Source organism: Schistocerca nitens, chromosome 4 (genome assembly GCF_023898315.1).
Source record: "Schistocerca nitens isolate TAMUIC-IGC-003100 chromosome 4, iqSchNite1.1, whole genome shotgun sequence".
Taxonomy (NCBI): Eukaryota; Metazoa; Arthropoda; class Insecta; order Orthoptera; family Acrididae; genus Schistocerca; species Schistocerca nitens.
The window spans coordinates 88,588,972-88,606,399 of record NC_064617.1 but is presented as its reverse complement, the minus strand read 5'-3'; positions in this window follow the sequence as shown (position 1 = coordinate 88,606,399).

The following is a 17,428-nucleotide window of genomic DNA, read 5'->3' as shown; positions in this document are numbered from 1 at the left end:
TGCGACCAACGTAGCAAAGATTCCTGTATGGAAATCCTCCTGGGGGGCCAGTCAATTGCTTGCAATGCGCAATATTTAGTTTACTTTATTCCTTGAAGCTTCCTGTCGACGATGGAACACACAAATTGCGACGCGAGTCCTGAATGGATTCAGAAGACTTCGCAAAAGCGACTAACGAGGGTATGGTGACCATAGGGAAGTCCCCTCATAGTCACGTTAATTGGTTCCGATGCGCAGTTTTCAGTTGACTGTATTTCTTGAAACCTCCTGTCGACGATGGAACACACAAATTGCGTCGCGAGTCAACAATGTGGCCTCCAGATGGCTTGTCACAATGCGTCCAACGTAGCAAAGATTCCTGTATGGAAATCCTCCTGGGGGGCCAGTCAATTGCTTGCGATGCGCAATATTTAGTTTACTTTATTCCTTGAAGCTTCCTGTCGACGATGGAACACACAAATTGCGTCGCGAGTCCTGAATGGAGTCTTCAGAAGACTTCGCAAAAGTGACTAACGTGGGTATGGTGACCATAGGGAAGTCCCCTGGTAGTCATGTTAATTGCTTCCGATGCCCAGTTTTCAGTTGACTGTATTTCTTGAAACCTCCTGTCGACGATGGAACACACAAATTGGGTCGCGAGTCAACAATGTGGCCTTCAGATGGCTTCTCACAATGCGACCAACGTAGCAAAGATTCCTGTATGGAAATCCTCCTGGGGGGCCAGTCAATTGCTTGCGATGCGCATTATTTAGTTTATTGCTTGAAGCTTCCTGTCGACGATGGAACACACAAATTGCGTCGCGAGTCCTGAATGGTGTATTCAGAAGACTTCGCAAAAGCGACTAACGTGGGTATGGTGACCATAGGGAAGTCCCCTGGTAGTCACGTTAATTGCTTCCGATGCGCAGTTTTCAGTTTACTGCATTTCTTGAAAGCTCCTGTCGACGATGGAACACACAAATTGCGTCGCGAGTCAACAATGTGGCCTCCAGATGGCTTCTCACAATGCGACCAACGTAGCAAAGATTCCTGTATGGAAATCCTCCTGGGGTGCCACTCAATTGCTTGCGATGCGCAATATTTAGTTTACTTTATTCCTTGAAGCTTCCTGTCGACCATGGAACACACAAATTGCGTCGCGAGTCCTGAATGCAGTCTTCAGAAGACTTCGCAAAAGCGACTAACGTGGGTATGGTGACCATAGGGAAGTCCCCTGGTAGTCACGTTAATTGCTTCCGATGCGCGGTTTTCAGTTTACTGTATTTCTTGAAACCTCCTGTCGACGATGGAACACACAAATTGGGTCGCGAGTCAACAATGTGGCCTCCAGATGGCTTCTCACAATGCGACCAACGTAGCTAAGATTCGTGTATGGAATTCCTCCTGGGGGGCCACTCAATTGCTTGCGATGCGCAATATTTAGTTTACTTTATTCCTTGAAGCTTCCTGTCGACCATGGAACACACAAATTGCGTCGCGAGTCCTGAATGCAGTCTTCAGAAGACTTCGCAAAAGCGACTAACGTGGGTATGGTGACCATAGGGAAGTCCCCTGGTAGTCACGTCAATTGCTTCCAATGCGCAGTTTTCATTTTACTGTATTTCTTGAAACCTCCTGTCGTCGATGGAACACACAAATTGCGTCGCGAGGCAACAATGTGGCCTCCAGATGGCTTCTCACAATGCGACCAACGTAGCAAAGATTCCTGTATGGATATCCTCCTGGGGGGCCAGTCAATTGCTTGCGATGCGCAATATTTAGTTTACTTTATTCCTTGAAGCTTCCTGTCGACGATGGAACACACAAATTGCGTCGTGAGTCCTGAATGGATTCAGAAGACTTCGCAAAAGCGACTAAAGAGGGTATGGTGACCATAGGGAAGTCCCCTCATAGTCACGTTAATTGCTTCCGATGCGTAGTTTTCAGTTGACTGTATTTCTTGAAACCTCCTGTCGACGATGGAACACACAATTTGCGTCGCGAGTCAACAATGTGTCCTCCAGATGGCTTCTCACAATGCGACCAACGTAGCAAAGATTCCTGTATGGAAATCCTCCTGGGGGGCCAGTCAATTGCTTGCGATGCGCAATATTTAGTTTACTTTATTCCTTGAAGCTCCCTGTCGACGATGGAACACACAAATTGCGTCGCGAGTAATGAATGGAGTCTTCAGAAGACATCGCTAAAGCGACTAACGTGGGTATGGTGACCATAGGGACGTCCCCTTGTAGTCACGTTAATTGCTTCCGATGCGCAGTTTTCAGTTGACTGTATTTCTTGAAACCTCCTGTCGACGATGGAACACACAAATTGCGTCGCGAGTCAACAATGTGGCCTCCAGATGGCTTCTCACAATGCGACCAACGTAGCAAAGATTCCTGTATGGAAATTCCCCTGGGGGGCCAGTCAATTGCTTGCGATGCGCAATATTTAGTTTACTTTATTCCTTGAAGCTTCCTGTCGACGATGGAACACACAAATTGCGTCTCGAGTCCTGAATGGAGTCTTCAGAAGACTTCGCAAAAGCGACTAACGAGGGTATGGTGACAATAGGGACATCCCCTGGTACTCACGTTAATTGCTTCCGATGCGCAGTTTTCAGTTTACTGTATTTCCTGAAACCTCCTGTCGACGATGGAACACACAAATTGCGTCGCGAGTCAACAATGTGGCCTCCAGATGGCTTCTCACAATGCGACCAACGTAGCAAAGATTCCTGTATGGAAATCCTCCTGGGGGGCCAGTCAATTGCTTGCGATGCGCAATATTTAGTTTACTTTATTCCTTGAAGCTTCCTGTCGACGATGGAACACACAAATTGCGTCGCGAGTCCTGAATGGAGTCTTCAGAAGACTTCGCAAAAGCGACTAACGTGGGTATGGTGACCATAGGGAAGTCCCCTGGTAGTCACGTTAATTGCTTCCGATGCGCAGTTTTCATTTTACTGTATTTCTTGAAACCTCCTGTCGACGATGGAACACAAATTGCGTCGCGAGTCAACAATATGGCCTTCAGATGGCTTCTCACAATGCGACCAACGTAGCAAAGATTCCTCTATGGAAATCCTCCTGGGGGGCCAGTCAATTGCTTGCGATGCGCAATATTTAGTTTACTTTATTCCTTGAAGCTTCCTGTCGACGATGGAACACACAAATTGCGTCGCGAGTCCTGAATGGTGTATTCAGAAGACTTCGCAAAAGCGACTAACGTGGGTATGGTGACCATAGGGAAAACCCCTGGTAGTCACGTTAATTGCTTCCGATGTGCAGTTTTCATTTTACTGTATTTCTTGAAACCTCCTGTCGACGATGGAACACACAAATTGCGTCGCGAGTCAACAATGTGGCCTCCAGATGGCTTCTCACAATGCGACCAACGTAGCAAAGATTCCTGTATGGAAATCCTCCTGGGGGGCCAGTCAATTGCTTGCGATGCGCAATATTTAGTTTACTTTATTCCTTGAAGCTTCCTGTCGACGATGCAACACACAAATTGCGTCGCGAGTCCTGAATGGAGTCTTCAGAAGACTTCGCAAAAGCGACTAACGTGGGTATGGTGACCATAGGGAAGTCCCCTGGTAGTCACGTTAATTGCTTCCGATGCGCAGTTTTCATTTTACTGTATTTCTTGAAACCTCCTGTCGACGATGGAACACACAAATTGCGTCGCGAGTCAACAATGTGGCCTCCAGATGGCTTCTCACAATGCGACCAACGTAGCAAAGATTCCTGTATGGAAATCCTCCTGGGGGGCCAGTCAATTGCTTGCAATGCGCAATATTTAGTTTACTTTATTCCTTGAAGCTTCCTGTCGACGATGGAACACACAAATTGCGTCGCGAGTCCTGAATGGAGTCTTCAGAAGACTTCGCAAAAGTGACTAACGTGGGTATGGTGACCATAGGGAAGTCCCCTAGTAGGCACGTTAATTGCTTCCGATGCGCAGTTTTCAGTTTACTGTATTTCTTGAAACCTCCTGTCGACGATGGAACACACAAATTGTGTCGCGAGTCAACAATGTGGCCTCCAGATGGCTTGTCACAATGCGTCCAACGTAGCAAAGATTCCTGTATGGAAATCCTCCTGGGGGGCCAGTCAATTGCTTGCGATGCGCAATATTTAGTTTACTTTATTCCTTGAAGCTTCCTGTCGACGATGGAACACACAAATTGCGTCGCGAGTCCTGAATGGAGTCTTCAGAAGACTTCGCAAAAGCGACTAACGTGGGTATGGTGACCATAGGGAAGTCCCCTGGTAGTCACGTTAATTGCTTCCGATGCGCAGTTTTAATTTTACTGTATTTCTTGAAACCTCCTGTCGACGATGGAACACAAATTGCGTCGCGAGTCAACAATGTGGCCTTCAGATGGCATCTCACAATACGACCAACGTAGGAAAGTTTCCTGTATGGAAATCCTCCTGGGGGGCCAGCCAATTGCTTGCGTTGCGCAATATTTAGTTTACTTTATTCCTTGAAGCTTCGTGTCGACGATGGAACACACAAATTGCTTCGCGAGTCCTGAATGGTGTATTCAGAAGACTTCGCAAAAGCTACTAACGTGGGTATGGTGACCATAGGGAAGTACCCTGGTAGTCACGTTAATTGCTTCCGATGCGCAGTTTTCAGTTTACTGTATTTCTTGAAACCTCCTGTCGACGATGGAACACACAAATTGCGTCGCGAGTCAACAATGTGGCCTCCAGATGGCTTCTCACTATGCGACCAACGTAGCAAAGATTCCTGTATGGAAATCCTCCTGGGGGGCCACTCAATTGCTTGCGATGCGCAATATTTAGTTTACTTTATTCCTTGAAGCTTCCTGTCGACGATGGAACACACAAATTGCGTCGCGAGTCCTGAATGGTGTATTCAGAAGACTTCGCAAAAGCGACTAACGTGGGTATGGTGACCATAGGGAAGTCCCCTGGTAGTCATGTTAATTGCTTCCGATGCGCAGTTTTCATTTTACTGTATTTCTTGAAACCTCCTGTCGACGATGGAACACACAAATTGCGTCGTGAGTCAACAATGTGGCCTCCAGATGGCTTCTCACAATGCGACCAACGTAGCAAAGATTCCTGTATGGAAATCCTCCTGGGGGGCCAGTCAATTGCTTGCAATGCGCAAAATTTAGTTTACTTTATTCCTTGAAGCTTCCTGTCGACGATGGAACACACAAATTGCGTCGCGAGTCCTGAATGGAGTCTTCAGAAGACGTCGCAAAAGCGACTAACGTGGGTATGGTGACCATAGGGAAGTCCCCTATTAGTCACGTTAATTGGTTCCGATGCGCAGTTTTCAGTTTACTGTATTTCTTGAAACCTCCTGTCGACGATGGAACACACAAATTGCGTCGCGAGTCAACAATGTGGCCTCCAGATGGCTTGTCACAATGCGTCCAACGTAGCAAAGATTCCTGTATGGAAATCCTCCTGGGGGGCCAGTCAATTGCTTGCGATGCGCAATATTTAGTTTACTTTATTCCTTGAAGCTTCCTGTCGACGATGGAACACACAAATTGCGTCGCGAGTCCTGAATGGAGTCTTCAGAAGACTTCGCAAAAGAGACTAACGTGGGTATGGTGACCATAGGGAAGTCCCCTGGTAGTCACGTTAATTGCTTCCGATGCGCGGTTTTCAGTTTATTGTATTTCTTGAAACCTCCTGTCGACGATGGAACACACAAATTGGGTCGCGAGTCAACAATGTGGCCTCCAGATGGCTTCTCACAATGCGACCAACGTAGCTAAGATTCGTGTATGGAAATCCTCCTGGGGGGCCACTCAATTGCTTGCGATGCGCAATATATAGTTTACTTTATTCCTTGAAGCTTCCTGTCGACGATGGAACACACAAATTGCGTCGCGAGTCCTGAATGCAGTCTTCGGAAGACTTCGCAAAAGCGACTAACGTGGGTATGGTGACCATAGGGAAGTCCCCTGGTAGTCACGTCAATTGCTTCCAATGCGCAGTTTTCATTTTACTGTATTTCTTGAAACCTCCTGTCGTCGATGGAACACACAAATTGCGTCGCGAGTCAACAATGTGGCCTCCAGATGGCTTCTCACAATGCGACCAACGTAGCAAAGATTCCTGTATGGAAATCCTCCTGGGGGGCCAGTCAATTGCTTGCGATGCGCAATATTTAGTTTACTTTATTCCTTGAAGCTTCCTGTCGACGATGGAACACACAAATTGCGTCGCGAGTCCTGAATGGAGTCTTCAGAAGACTTCGCAAAAGCGACTAACGTGGGTATGGTGACCATAGGGAAGTCCCCTGGTAGTCACGTTAATTGCTTCCGATGCGCAGTTTTCATTTTACTGTATTTCTTGAAACCTCCTGTCGACGATGGAACACAAATTGCGTCGCGAGTCAACAATGTGGCCTTCAGATGGCATCTCACAATACGACCAACGTAGGAAAGTTTCCTGTATGGAAATCCTCCTGGGGGGCCAGTCAATTGCTTGCGTTGCGCAATATTTAGTTTACTTTATTCCTTGAAGCTTCGTGTCGACGATGGAACACACAAATTGCTTCGCGAGTCCTGAATGGTGTATTCAGAAGACTTCGCAAAAGCTACTAACGTGGGTATGGTGACCATAGGGAAGTACCCTGGTAGTCACGTTAATTGCTTCCGATGCGCAGTTTTCAGTTTACTGTATTTCTTGAAACCTCCTGTCGACGATGGAACACACAAATTGCGTCGCGAGTCAACAATGTGGCCTCCAGATGGCTTCTCACTATGCGACCAACGTAGCAAAGATTCGTGTATGGAAATCCTCCTGGGGGGCCACTCAATTGCTTGCGATGCGCAATATTTAGTTTACTTTATTCCTTGAAGCTTCCTGTCGACGATGGAACACACAAATTGCGTCGCGAGTCCTGAATGGAGTCTTCAGAAGACTTCGCAAAAGCGACTAACGTGGGTATGGTGACCATAGGGAAGTCCCCTGGTAGTCATGTTAATTGCTTCCGATGCGCAGTTTTCATTTTACTGTATTTCTTGAAACCTCCTGTCGACGATGGAACACACAAATTGCGTCGCGAGTCAACAATGTGGCCTCCAGATGGCTTGTCACAATGCGTCCAACGTAGCAAAGATTCCTGTATGGAAATCCTCCTGGGGGGCCAGTCAATTGCTTGCGATGCGCAATATTTAGTTTACTTTATTCCTTGAAGCTTCCTGTCGACGATGGAACACACAAATTGCGTCGCGAGTCCTGAATGGAGTCTTCAGAAGACTTCGCAAAAGAGACTAACGTGGGTATGGTGACCATAGGGAAGTCCCCTGGTAGTCACGTTAATTGCTTCCGATGCGCGGTTTTCAGTTTATTGTATTTCTTGAAACCTCCTGTCGACGATGGAACACACAAATTGGGTCGCGAGTCAACAATGTGGCCTCCAGATGGCTTCTCACAATGCGACCAACGTAGCTAAGATTCGTGTATGGAAATCCTCCTGGGGGGCCACTCAATTGCTTGCGATGCGCAATATATAGTTTACTTTATTCCTTGAAGCTTCCTGTCGACGATGGAACACACAAATTGCGTCGCGAGTCCTGAATGCAGTCTTCGGAAGACTTCGCAAAAGCGACTAACGTGGGTATGGTGACCATAGGGAAGTCCCCTGGTAGTCACGTCAATTGCTTCCAATGCGCAGTTTTCATTTTACTGTATTTCTTGAAACCTCCTGTCGTCGATGGAACACACAAATTGCGTCGCGAGTCAACAATGTGGCCTCCAGATGGCTTCTCACAATGCGACCAACGTAGCAAAGATTCCTGTATGGAAATCCTCCTGGGGGGCCAGTCAATTGCTTGCAATGCGCAATATTTAGTTTACTTTATTCCTTGAAGCTTCCTGTCGACGATGGAACACACAAATTGCGTCGCGAGTCCTGAATGGATTCAGAAGACTTCGCAAAAGCGACTAACGAGGGTATGGTGACCATAGGGAAGTCCCCTCATAGTCACGTTAATTGGTTCCGATGCGCAGTTTTCAGTTGACTGTTTTTCTTGAAACCTCCTGTCGACGATGGAACACACAAATTGCGTCGCGAGTCAACAATGTGGCCTCCAGATGGCTTGTCACAATGCGTCCAACGTAGCAAAGAATCCTGTATGGAAATCCTCCTGGGGGGCCAGTCAATTGCTTGCGATGCGCAATATTTAGTTTACTTTATTCCTTGAAGCTTCCTGTCGACGATGGAACACACAAATTGCGTCGCGAGTCCTGAATGGAGTCTTCAGAAGACTTCGCAAAAGTGACTAACGTGGGTATGGTGACCATAGGGAAGTCCCCTGGAAGTCACGTTAATTGCTTCCGATGCGCAGTTTTCAGTTGACTGTATTTCTTGAAACCTCCTGTCGACGATGGAACACACAAATTGGGTCGCGAGTCAACAATGTGGCCTTCAGATGGCTTCTCACAATGCGACCAACGTAGCAAAGATTCCTGTATGGAAATCCTCCTGGGGGGCCAGTCAATTGCTTGCGATGCGCAATATTTAGTTTATTGCTTGAAGCTTCCTGTCGACGATGGAACACACAAATTGCGTCGCGAGTCCTGAATGGTGTATTCAGAAGACTTCGCAAAAGCGACTAACGTGGGTATGGTGACCATAGGGAAGTCCCCTGGTAGTCACGTTAATTGCTTCCGATGCGCAGTTTTCTGTTTACTGTATTTCTTGAAAGCTCCTGTCGACGATGGAACACACAAATTGCGTCGCGAGTCAACAATGTGGCCTCCAGATGGCTTCTCACAATGCGACCAACGTAGCAAAGATTCCTGTATGGAAATCCTCCTGGGGTGCCACTCAATTGTTTGCGATGCGCAATATTTAGTTTACTTTATTCCTTGAAGCTTCCTGTCGACCATGGAACACACAAATTGCGTCGCGAGTCCTGAATGCAGTCTTCAGAAGACTTCGCAAAAGCGACTAACGTGGGTATGGTGACCATAGGGAAGTCCCCTGGTAGTCACGTTAATTGCTTCCGATGCGCGGTTTTCAGTTTACTGTATTTCTTGAAACCTCCTGTCGACGATGGAACACACAAATTGGGTCGCGAGTCAACAATGTGGCCTCCAGATGGCTTCTCACAATGCGACCAACGTAGCTAAGATTCGTGTATGGAAATTCACCTGGGGGGCCACTCAATTGCTTGCGATGCGCAATATTTAGTTTACTTTATTCCTTGAAGCTTCCTGTCGACCATGGAACACACAAATTGCGTCGCGAGTCCTGAATGCAGTCTTCAGAAGACTTCGCAAAAGCGACTAACGTGGGTATGGTGACCATAGGGAAGTCCCCTGGTAGTCACGTCAATTGCTTCCAATGCGCAGTTTTCATTTTACTGTATTTCTTGAAACCTCCTGTCGTCGATGGAACACACAAATTGCGTCGCGAGTCAACAATGTGGCCTCCAGATGGCTTCTCACAATGCGACCAACGTAGCAAAGACTCCTGTATGGAAATCCTCCTGGGGGGCCAGTCAATTGCTTGCGATGCGCAATATTTAGTTTACTTTATTCCTTGAAGCTTCCTGTCGACGATGGAACACACAAATTGCGTCGCGAGTCCTGAATGGATTCAGAAGACTTCGCAAAAGCGACTAACGAGGGTATGGTGACCATAGGGAAGTCCCCTCATAGTCACGTTAATTGCTTCCGATGTGTAGTTTTCAGTTGACTGTATTTCTTGAAACCTCCTGTCGACGATGGAACACACAAATTGCGTCGCGAGTCAACAATGTGGCCTCCAGATGGCTTCTCACAATGCGACCAACGTAGCAAAGAGTCCTGTATGGAAATCCTCCTGGGGGGGCCAGTCAATTGCTTGCGATGCGCAATATTTAGTTTACTTTATTCCTTGAAGCTCCCTGTCGACGATGGAACACACAAATTGCGTCGCGAGTAATGAATGGAGTCTTCAGAAGACTTCGATAAAGCGACTAACGTGGGTATGGTGACCATAGGGACGTCCCCTTGTAGTCACGTTAATTGCTTCCGATGCGCAGTTTTCAGTTGACTGTATTTCTTGAAACCTCCTGTCGACGATGGAACACACAAATTGCGTCGCGAGTCAACAATGTGGCCTCCAGATGGCTTCTCACAATGCGACCAACGTAGTAAAGATTCCTGTATGGAAATTCCCCTGGGGGGCCAGTCAATTGCTTGCGATGCGCAATATTTAGTTTACTTTATTCCTTGAAGCTTCCTGTCGACGATGGAACACACAAATTGCGTCTCGAGTCCTGAATGGAGTCTTCAGAAGACTTCGCAAAAGCGACTAACGAGGGTATGGTGCCTATAGGGACATCCCCTGGTACTCACGTTAATTGCTTCCGATGCGCAGTTTTCAGTTTACTGTATTTCCTGAAACCTCCTGTCGACGATGGAACACACAAATTGCGTCGCGAGTCAACAATGTGGCCTCCAGATGGCTTCTCACAATGCGACCAACGTAGCAAAGATTCCTCTATGGAAATCCTCCTGGGGGGCCAGTCAATTGCTTGCGATGCACAATATTTAGTTTACTTTATTCCTTGAAGCTTCCTGTCGACGATGGAACACACAAATTGCGTCGTGAGTCCTGAATGGTGTATTCAGAAGACTTCGCAAAAGCGACTAACGTGGGTATGGTGACCATAGGGAAGTCCCCTGGTAGTCACGTTAATTGCTTCCGATGTGCAGTTTTCATTTTACTGTATTTCTTGAAACCTCCTGTCGACGATGGAACACACAAATTTCGTCGCGAGTCAACAATGTGGCCTCCAGATGGCTTCTCACAATGCGACCAACGTAGCACAGATTCCTGTATGGAAATCCTCCTGGGGGGCCAGTCAATTGCTTGCGATGCGCAATATTTAGTTTACTTTATTCCTTGAAGCTTCCTGTCGACGATGGAACACACAAATTGCGTCGCGAGTCCTGAATGGAGTCTTCAGAAGACTTCGCAAAAGCGACTAACGTGGGTATGGTGACCATAGGGAAGTCCCCTGGTAGTCACGTTAATTGCTTCCGATGCGCAGTTTTCATTTTACTGTATTTCTTGAAACCTCCTGTCGACGATGGAACACACAAATTGCGTCGCGAGTCAACAATGTGGCCTCCAGATGGCTTCTCACAATGCGACCAACGTAGCAAAGATTCCTGTATGGAAATCCTCCTGGGGGGCCAGTCAATTGCTTGCAATGCGCAATATTTAGTTTACTTTATTCCTTGAAGCTTCCTGTCGACGATGGAACACACAAATTGCGTCGCGAGTCCTGAATGGAGTCTTCAGAAGACTTCGCAAAAGCGACTAACGTGGGTATGGTGACCATAGGGAAGTCCCCTGGTAGTCACGTTAATTGCTTCCGATGCGCAGTTTTAATTTTACTGTATTTCTTGAAACCTCCTGTCGACGATGGAACACAAATTGCGTCGCGAGTCAACAATGTGGCCTTCAGATGGCATCTCACAATACGACAAACGTAGCAAAGTTTCCTGTATGGAAATCCTCCTGGGGGGCCAGTCAATTGCTTGCGTTGCGCAATATTTAGTTTACTTTATTCCTTGAAGCTTCCTGTCGACGATGGAACACACAAATTGCGTCGCGACTCCTGCATGGAGTCTTCAGAAGACTTCGCAAAAGCGACTAACGAGGGTATGGTGCCTATAGGGACATCCCCTGGTACTCACGTTAATTGCTTCCGATGCGCAGTTTTCAGTTTACTGTATTTCCTGAAACCTCCTGTCGACGATGGAACACACAAATTGCGTCGCGAGTCAACAATGTGGCCTCCAGATGGCTTCTCACAATGCGACCAACGTAGCAAAGATTCCTCTATGGAAATCCTCCTGGGGGGCCAGTCAATTGCTTGCGATGCGCAATATTTAGTTTACTTTATTCCTTGAAGCTTCCTGTCGACGATGGAACACACAAATTGCGTCGCGAGTCCTGAATGGTGTATTCAGAAGACTTCGCAAAAGCGACTAACGTGGGTATGGTGACCATAGGGAAGTCCCCTGGTAGTCACGTTAATTGCTTCCGATGTGCAGTTTTCATTTTACTGTATTTCTTGAAACCTCCTGTCGACGATGGCACACACAAATTTCGTTGCGAGTCAACAATGTGGCCTCCAGATGGCTTCTCACAATGCGACCAACGTAGCACAGATTCCTGTATGGAAATCCTCCTGGGGGGCCAGTCAATTGCTTGCGATGCGCAATATTTAGTTTACTTTATTCCTTGAAGCTTCCTGTCGACGATGGAACACACAAATTGCGTCGCGAGTCCTGAATGGAGTCTTCAGAAGACTTCGCAAAAGTGACTAACGTGGGTATGGTGACCATAGGGAAGTCCCCTGGTAGTCACGTTAATTGCTTCCGATGCGCAGTTTTCATTTTACTGTATTTCTTGAAACCTCCTGTCGACGATGGAACACACAAATTGCGTCGCGAGTCAACAATGTGGCCTCCAGATGGCTTCTCACAATGCGACCAACGTAGCAAAGATTCCTGTATGGAAATCCTCCTGGGGGGCCAGTCAATTGCTTGCAATGCGCAATATTTAGTTTACTTTATTCCTTGAAGCTTCCTGTCGACGATGGAACACACAAATTGCGTCGCGAGTCCTGAATGGAGTCTTCAGAAGACTTCGCAAAAGCGACTAACGTGGGTATGGTGACCATAGGGAAGTCCCCTGGTAGTCACGTTAATTGCTTCCGATGCGCAGTTTTAATTTTACTGTATTTCTTGAAACCTCCTGTCGACGATGGAACACAAATTGCGTCGCGAGTCAACAATGTGGCCTTCAGATGGCATCTCACAATACGACAAACGTAGCAAAGTTTCCTGTATGGAAATCCTCCTGGGGGGCCAGTCAATTGCTTGCGTTGCGCAATATTTAGTTTACTTTATTCCTTGAAGCTTCGTGTCGACGATGGAACACACAAATTGCGTCGCGAGTCCTGAATGCAGTCTTCAGAAGACTTCGCAAATGCGACTAACGTGGGTATGGTGACCATAGGGAAGTCCCCTGGTAGTCACGTTAATTGCTTCCGATGCGCGGTTTTCAGTTTACTGCATTTCTTGAAACCTCCTGTCGACGATGGAACACACAAATTGGGTCGCGAGTCAACAATGTGGCTTCCAGATGGCTTCTCACAATGCGACCAACGTAGCTAAGATTCGTGTATGGAAATCCTCTTGGGGGGCCACTCAATTGCTTGCGATGCGCAATATTTAGTTTACTTTATTCCTTGAAGCGTCCTGTCGACGATGGACCACACAAATTGCGTCGCGAGTCCTGAATGGAATCTTCAGAAGACTTCGCAAAAGCGACTAACGAGGGTATGGTGACCATAGGGAAGTCCCCTCATAGTCACGTTAATTGCTTCCAATGCGCAGTTTTCAGTTGACTGTATTTCTTGAAACCTCCTGTCGACGATGGAACACACAAATTGCGTCGCGAGTCAACAATGTGGCCTCCAGATGGCTTCTCACAATGCGACCAACGTAGCAAAGATTCCTGTATGGAAATCCTCCTGGGGGGGCCAGTCAATTGCTTGCGATGCGCAATATTTAGTTTACTTTATTCCTTGAAGCTTCCTGTCGACGATGGAACACACAAATTGCGTCGCGAGTCCTGAATGGAGTCTTCAGAAGACTTCGCAAAAGCGACTAACGAGGGTATGGTGACCATAGGGAAGTCCCCTCATAGTCACGTTAATTGCTTCCGATGCGCAGTTTTCAGTTGACTGTATTTCTTGAAACCTCCTGTCGACGATGGAACACAAAACATTGCGTCGCGAGTCCTGAATGGAGTCTTCAGAAGACTTCGCAAAAGCGACTAACGTGGGTATGGTGACCATAGGGACGTCCCCTGGTAGTCACGTTAATTGCCTCCGATGCGCAGTTTTCAGTTTGCTGTTTTTCTTGAAACCTCCTGTCGACGATGGAACACACAAATTGCGTCGCGAGTCAACAATGTGGCCTCCAGATGGCTTCTCACAATGCGACCAATGTAGCAAAGATTCCTGTATGGAAATCCTCCTGGGGGGCCAGTCAATTGCTTGCGATGCGCAATATTTAGTTTACTTTATCCCTTGAAGCTTCCGGTCGGCGATGGGACACACAAATTGCGTCGCGAGTCCTGAATGGAGTCTTCAGAAGACTTCGCAAAAGCGACTAACGTGGGTATGGTGACCATAGGGACGTCCCCTGGTAGTCACGTTAATTGCTTCCGATGCACAGCTTTCAGTTTACTGTATTTCTTGAACCCACCTGCCGTAGATGGAACACACAAATTGCGTCGCGAGTCAACAATGTGGCCTCCAGATTGCTTCTCACAATGCGAACAACGTAGCAAAGATTCCTGTATGGAAATCCTCGTGGGGGGCCAGTCAATTGCTTGCAATGCGCAATATTTAGTTTACTTTATTCCTTGAAGCTTCCTGTCGACGATGGAACACACAAATTGCGTCGCGAGTCCTGAATGGAGTCTTCAGAAGACTTCGCAAAAGCGACTAACGTGGGTATGGTGACCATAGGGAAGTCCCCTGGTAGTCACGTTAATTGCTTCCGATGCGCAGTTTTCAGTTTACTGTATTTCTTGAAACCTCCTGTCGACGATGGAACACACAAATTGCGTCGCGAGTCAACAATGTGGCCTCCAGATGGCTTCTCACAATGCGACCAACGTAGCAAAGATTCCTGTATGAAAATCCTCCTGGGGGGCCAGTCAATTGCTTGCGATGCGCAATATTTAGTTTACTTTATTCCTTGAAGCTTCCTGTCGACGATGGAACACACAAATTGCGTCGCGAGTCCTGAATGGAGTCTTCAGAAGACTTCGCAAAAGCGACTAACGAGGGTATGGTGACCATAGGGACGTCCGCTGGTAGTCACGTTAATTGCTTCCGATGCGCAGTTTTCAGTTTACTGTATTTCTTGAAACCCCCTGTCGACGATGGAACACACAAATTGCGTCGCGAGTCAACAATGTGGCCTCCAGATGGCTTCTCACAATGCGACCAACGTAGCAAAGATTCCTGTATGGAAATCCTCCTGGGGGGCCAGTCAATTGCTTGCGATGCGCAATATTTAGTTTACTTTATTCCTTGAAGCTTCCTGTCGACGATGGAACACACAAATTGCGTCGCGAGTCCTGAATGGAGTCTTCAGAAGACGTCGCAAAAGCGACTAACGAGGGTATGGTGACCATAGGGACGTCCCCTGGTACTCACGTTAATTGCTTCCGATGCGCAGTTTTCAGTTGACTGTATTTCTTGAAACATCCTGTCGACGATGGAACACACAAATTGCGTCGCGAGTCAACAATGTGGCCTCCACATGGCTTCTCACAATGCGACCAACGTAGCAAAGATTCCTGTATGGAAATCCTCCTGGGGGGCCAGTCAATTGCTTGCGATGCGCAATATTTAGTTTACTTTATTCCTTGAAGCTTCCTGTCGACGATGGAACACACAAATTGCGTCGCGAGTCCTGAATGGAGTCATCAGAAGACTTCGCAAAAGCGACTAACGAGGGTATGGTGACCATAGGGAAGTCCCCTCATAGTCACGTTAATTGCTTCCTATGCGCAGTTTTCAGTTGACTGTATTTCTTGAAACCTCCAGTCGACGATTTAACACACAAATTGCGTCGCGAGTCCTGAATGGAGTCTTCAGAAGGCTTCGCAAAAGCGACTAACGTGGGTATGGTGACCATAGAGTTGTCCCCTGGTAGTCACGTTAATTGCTTCCGATGCGCAGTTTTCAGTTTACTGTATTTCTTGAAACCTCCTGTCGACGATGGAACACACAAATTGCGTCGCGAGTCAACAATGTGGCCTCAAGATGGCTTCTCACAATGCGACCAATGTAGCAAAGATTCCTGTATGGAAATCCTCCTGGGGGGCCAGTCAATTGCTTGCGATGCGCAATATTTCGTTTACTTTATTCCTTGAAGCTTCCTGTCGACGATGGAACACACAAATTGCGTCGCGAGTCCTGAATGGAGTCTTCAGAAGACTTCGCAAAAGCGACTAACGTGGGTATGGTGACCATAGGGAAGTCCCCTGGTAGTCACGTTAATTGCTTCCGATGCGCAGTTTTCAGTTTACTGTATTTCTTGAAACCTCCTGTCGACGATGGAACACACAAATTGCGTCGCGAGTCAACAATATGGCCTCCACATGGCTTCTCACAATGCGACCAACGTAGCAAAAATTCCTGTATGGAAATCCTCCTGGGGGGCCAGTCAATTGCTTGCGATGCGCAATATTGAGTTTACTTTATTCCTTGAAGCTTCCTGTCGACGATGGAACACACAAATTTCGTCGCGAGTCCTGAGTGGAGTCTTCAGAAGACTTCGCAAAAGCGACTAACGTGGGTATGGTGACCATAGGGAAGTCCCCTGGTAGTCACGTTAATTGCTTCCGATGCGCAGTTTTCAGTTGACTGTATTTCTTGAAACCTCCTGTCGACGATGGAACACACAAATTGCGTCGCGAGTCAACAATGTGGCCTCCAGATGGCTTCTCACAATGCGACCAACGTAGCAAAGATTCCTGTATGGAAATCCTCCTGCGGGGCCAGTCAGTTGCTTGCGATGCGCAATATTTAGTTTACTTTATTCCTTGAAGCTTCCTGTCGACGATGGAACACACAAATTGCGTCGCGAGTCCTGAATGGAGTCTTCAGAAGACTTCGCAAAAGCGACTAACGAGGGTATGGTGACCATAGGGACGTCCCCTGGTACTCACGTTAATTGCTTCCGATGCGCAGTTTTCAGTTTACTGTATTTCTTGAAACCTCCTGTCGACGATGGAACACACAAATTGCGTCGTGAGTCAACAATGTGGCCTCCAGATGGCTTCTCACAATGCGACCAACGTAGCAAAGATTCCTGTATGGAAATCCTCCTGGGGGGCCACTCAATTGCTTGCGATGCGCAATATTTAGTTTACTTTATTCCTTGAAGCTTCCTGTCGACGATGGAACACACAAATTGCGTCGCGAGTCCTGAAAGGAGTCTTCAGAAGACTTCGCAAAAGCGACTAATGTGGGTATGGTGACCATAGGGAAGTCCCCTGGTAGTCACGTTAATTGCTTCCGATGCGCAGTTTTCAGTTTACTGTATTTCTTGAAACCTCCTGTCGACGATGGAACACACAAATTGCGTCACGAGTCAACAATGTGGCCTCCAGATGGCTTCTCACAATGCGACCAACGTAGCAAAGATTCCTGTATGGAAATCCTCCTGGTGGGGCAGTCAATTGCTTGCGATGCGCAATATTTAGTTTACTTTATTCTCTGAAGCTTCCTGTCGACGATGGAACACACAAATTGCTACGCGAGTCCTGAATGGAGTCATCAGAAGACTTCGCAAAATCCACTAACGTGGGTATGGTGACCATAGGGAAGTCCCCTGGTAGTCACGTT